Source organism: Syngnathus typhle, unplaced genomic scaffold (assembly GCF_033458585.1).
Source record: "Syngnathus typhle isolate RoL2023-S1 ecotype Sweden unplaced genomic scaffold, RoL_Styp_1.0 HiC_scaffold_44, whole genome shotgun sequence".
Lineage (NCBI taxonomy): Eukaryota > Metazoa > Chordata > Actinopteri > Syngnathiformes > Syngnathidae > Syngnathus > Syngnathus typhle.
Genome location: NW_026871950.1, coordinates 25,461 through 30,552, shown reverse-complemented (window position 1 = coordinate 30,552; position 5,092 = coordinate 25,461).

The following is a 5,092-nucleotide window of genomic DNA, read 5'->3' as shown; positions in this document are numbered from 1 at the left end:
CTCTGGTTAGGTTGGCATCGAAAAAAACGCTTTCGGGTGCTTTAGAGTGCCGAGTTATTCACTGCGCATGAAGAAATGACCACCTCCAACTTTTGGTTTATGTTTACTAAGCATTTTTAATTTTATTGCTTAAATCGCATTTTCTCGGCGAGCTGAGCACTTTTTCTGAATTGTGCCGCTCCCGTCACTCTGGTTAGGTTGGCATCGAAAAAAACGCTCTCGGGTGCTTTAGAGTGCCGAGTTTATTACTGCGCATTAAGAAATGACCACCTCCAACGTTTGGTTTATGTTTTATAAGCATTTTTAATTTTATTGCTTAAATCGCATTTTCTCGGCGAGCTGAGCACTTCTTCTGAATTGTGCCGCTCCCGTCACTCTGGTTAGGTTGGCATCGAAAAAAACGCTCTCGGGTGCTTTAGAGTGCCGAGTTTATCACTGCGCATGAAGAAATGACCACCTCCAACGTTTGGTTTATGTTTAATAAGCATTTTTAATTTTATTGCTTAAATCGCATTTTCTCGGCGAGCTGAGCACTTTTTCTGAATTGTGCCGCTCCCGTCACTCTGGTTAGGTTGGCATCGAAAAAAACGCTCTCGGGTGCTTTAGAGTGCCGACTTTATCACTGCGCATGAAGAAATGACCACCTCAAACGTTTGGTTTATGTTTTATAAGCATTTTTAATTTTATTGCTTAAATCGCATTTTCTCGGCGAGCTGAGCACTTTTTCTGAATTGTGCCGCTCCCGTCACTCTGGTTAGGTTGGCATCGAAAAAAACGCTCACGGGTGCTTTAGAGTGCCGAGTTTATTACTGCGCATTAAGAAATGACCACCTCCAACGTTTGGTTTATGTTTTATAAGCATTTTTAATTTTATTGCTTAAATCGCATTTTCTCGGCGAGCTGAGCACTTTTTCTGAATTGTTCCGCTCCCGTCACTCTGGTTAGGTTGGCATCGAAAAAAACGCTCTCGGGTGCTTTAGAGTGCCGAGTTATTCACTGCGCATGAAGAAATGACCACCTCCAACGTTTGGTTTATGTTTTATAAGCATTTTTAATTTTATTGCTTAAATCGCATTTTCTCGGCGAGCTGAGCACTTTTTCTGAATTGTGCCGCTCCCGTCACTCTGGTTAGGTTGGCATCGAAAAAAACGCTCTCGGGTGCTTTAGAGTGCCGAGTTTATCACTGCGCATGAAGAAATGACCACCTCCAACGTTTGGTTTATGTTTTATAAGCATTTTTAATTGTATTGCTTAAATCGCATTATCTCGGCGAGCTGAGCGCTTTTTCTGAATTGTGCCGCTCCCGTCACTCTGGTTAGGTTGGCATCGAAAAAAACGCTCTCGGGTGCTTTAGAGTGCCGAGTTTATCACTGCACATGAAGAAATGACCACCTCCAACGTTTGGTTTATGTTTTATAAGCATTTTTAATTTTATTGCTTAAATCGCATTTTCTCGGCGAGCTGAGCGCTTTTTCTGAATTGTGCCGCTCCCGTAACTCTGGTTAGGTTGGCATCGAAAAAAACGCTCTCGGGTGCTTTAGAGTGCCGAGTTTATCACTGCGCATGAAGAAATGACCACTTCCAACGTTTGGTTTATGTTTTATAAGCATTTTTAATTTTATTGCTTAAATCGCATTTTCTCGGCGAGCTGAGCACTTTTTCTGAATTGTGCCGCTCCCGTCACTCTGGTTAGGTTGGCATCGAAAAAAAACGCTCTCGGGTGCTTTAGAGTGCCGAGTTTATTACTGCGCATTAAGAAATGACCACCTCCAACGTTTGGTTTATGTTTTATAAGCATTTTTAATTTTATTGCTTAAGTCGCATTTTCTCGGCGAGCTGAGCACTTTTTCTGAATTGTGCCGCTCCCGTCACTCTGGTTAGGTTGGCATCGACAAAAACGCTCTCGGGTGCTTTAGAGTGCCGAGTTATTCACTGCGCATGAAGAAATGACCACCTCCAACGTTTGGTTTATGTTTTAAAAGCATTTTTAATTTTATTGCTTAAATCGCATTTTCTCGGCGAGCTGAGCACTTTTTCTGAATTGTGCCGCTCCCGTCACTCTGGTTAGGTTGGCATCGAAAAAAACGCTCTCGGGTGCTTTAGAGTGCCGAGTTTATCACTGCGCATGAAGAAATGACCACCTCCAACGTTTGGTTTATGTTTTATAAGCATTTTTAATTTTATTGCTTAAATCGCATTTTCTCGGCGAGCTGAGCGCTTTTTCTGAATTGTGCCGCTCCCGTCACTCTGGTTAGGTTGGCATCGAAAAAAACGCTCTCGGGTGCTTTAGAGTGCCGAGTTATTCACTGCGCATGAAGAAATGACCACCTCCAATGTTTGGTTTATGTTTAATAAGCATTTTTAATTTTATTGCTTAAATCGCATTTTCTCGGCGAGCTGAGCGCTTTTTCTGAATTGTGCCGCTCCCGTCACTCTGGTTAGGTTGGCATCGAAAAAAACGCTTTCGGGTGCTTTAGAGTGCCGAGTTATTCACTGCGCATGAAGAAATGACCACCTCCAACGTTTGGTTTATGTTTAATAAGCATTTTTAATTTTATTGCTTAAATCGCATTTTCTCGGCGAGCTGAGCACTTTTTCTGAATTGTGCCGCTCCCGTCACTCTGGTTAGGTTGGCATCGAAAAAAACGCTCTCGGGTGCTTTAGAGTGCCGAGTTTATTACTGCGCATTAAGAAATGACCACCTCCAACGTTTGGTTTATGTTTTATAAGCATTTTTAATTTTATTGCTTAAATCGCATTTTCTCGGCGAGCTGAGCACTTTTTCTGAATTGTGCCGCTCCCGTCACTCTGGTTAGGTTGGCATCGAAAAAAACCCTCTCGGGTGCTTTAGAGTGCCGAGTTTATCACTGCGCATGAAGAAATGACCACCTCCAACGTTTGGTTTATGTTTAATAAGCATTTTTAATTTTATTGCTTAAATCGCATTTTCTCGGCGAGCTGAGCACTTTTTCTGAATTGTGCCGCTCCCGTCACTCTGGTTAGGTTGGCATCGAAAAAAACGCTCTCGGGTGCTTTAGAGTGCCGACTTTATCACTGCGCATGAAGAAATGACCACCTCCAACGTTTGGTTTATGTTTTATAAGCATTTTTAATTTTATTGCTTAAATCGCATTTTCTCGGCGAGCTGAGCACTTTTTCTGAATTGTGCCGCTCCCGTCACTCTGGTTAGGTTGGCATCGAAAAAAACGCTCACGGGTGCTTTAGAGTGCCGAGTTTATTACTGCGCATTAAGAAATGACCACCTCCAACGTTTGGTTTATGTTTTATAAGCATTTTTAATTTTATTGCTTAAATCGCATTTTCTCGGCGAGCTGAGCACTTTTTCTGAATTGTGCCGCTCCCGTCACTCTGGTTAGGTTGGCATCGAAAAAAACGCTCTCGGGTGCTTTAGAGTGCCGAGTTATTCACTGCGCATGAAGAAATGACCACCTCCAACGTTTGGTTTATGTTTTATAAGCATTTTTAATTTTATTGCTTAAATCGCATTTTCTCGGCGAGCTGAGCACTTTTTCTGAATTGTGCCGCTCCCGTCACTCTGGTTAGGTTGGCATCGAAAAAAACGCTCTCGGGTGCTGTAGAGTGCCGAGTTTATCACTGCGCATGAAGAAATGACCACCTCCAACGTTTGGTTTATGTTTTATAAGCATTTTTAATTTTATTGCTTAAATCGCATTTTCTCGGCGAGCTGAGCGCTTTTTCTGAATTGTGCCGCTCCCGTCACTCTGGTTAGGTTGGCATCGAAAAAAACGCTCTCGGGTGCTTTAGAGTGCCGAGTTATTCACTGCGCATGAAGAAATGACCACCTCCAATGTTTGGTTTATGTTTAATAAGCATTTTTAATTTTATTGCTTAAATCGCATTTTCTCGGCGAGCTGAGCGCTTTTTCTGAATTGTGCCGCTCCCGTCACTCTGGTTAGGTTGGCATCGAAAATAACGCTCTCGGGTGCTTTAGAGTGCCGAGTTATTCACTGCGCATGAAGAAATGACCACCTCCAACATTTGGTTTATGTTTAATAAGCATTTTTAATTTTATTGCTTAAATCGCATTTTCTCGGCGAGCTGAGCACTTTTTCTGAATTGTGCCGCTCCCGTCACTCTGGTTAGGTTGGCATCGAAAAAAATTCTCTCGGGTGCTTTAGAGTGCCGAGTTTATTACTGCGCATTAGGAAATGACCACCTCCAACGTTTGGTTTATGTTTTATAAGCATTTTTAATTTTATTGCTTAAATCGCATTTTCTCGGCGAGCTGAGCGCTTTTTCTGAATTGTGCCGCTCCCGTCACTCTGGTTAGGTTGGCATCGAAAAAAACGCTCTCGGGTGCTTTAGAGTGCCGAGTTTATTACTGCGCATTAAGAAATGACCACCTCCAACGTTTGGTTTATGTTTTATAAGCATTTTTAATTTTATTGCTTAAATCGCATTTTCTCGGCGAGCTGAGCACTTTTTCTGAATTGTGCCGCTCCCGTCACTCTGGTTAGGTTGGCATCGAAAAAAACGCTCTCGGGTGCTTTAGAGTGCCGAGTTATTCACTGCGCATGAAGAAATGACCACCTCCAACGTTTGGTTTATGTTTTATAAGCATTTTTAATTTTATTGCTTAAATCGCATTTTCTCGGCGAGCTGAGCACTTTTTCTGAATTGTGCCGCTCCCGTCACTCTGGTTAGGTTGGCATCGAAAAAAACGCTCTCGGGTGCTTTAGAGTGCCGAGTTTATCACTGCGCATGAAGAAATGACCACCTCCAACGTTTGGTTTATGTTTTATAAGCATTTTTAATTTTATTGCTTAAATCGCATTTTCTCGGCGAGCTGAGCGCTTTTTCTGAATTGTGCCGCTCCCGTCACTCTGGTTAGGTTGGCATCGAAAAAAACGCTCTCGGGTGCTTTAGAGTGCCGAGTTATTCACTGCGCATGAAGAAATGACCACCTCCAACGTTTGGTTTATGTTTTATAAGCATTTTTAATTTTATTGCTTAAATCGCATTTTCTCGGCGAGCTGAGCACTTTTTCTGAATTGTGCCGCTCCCGTCACTCTGGTTAGGTTGGCATCGAAAAAAACGCTCTCGGGTGCTT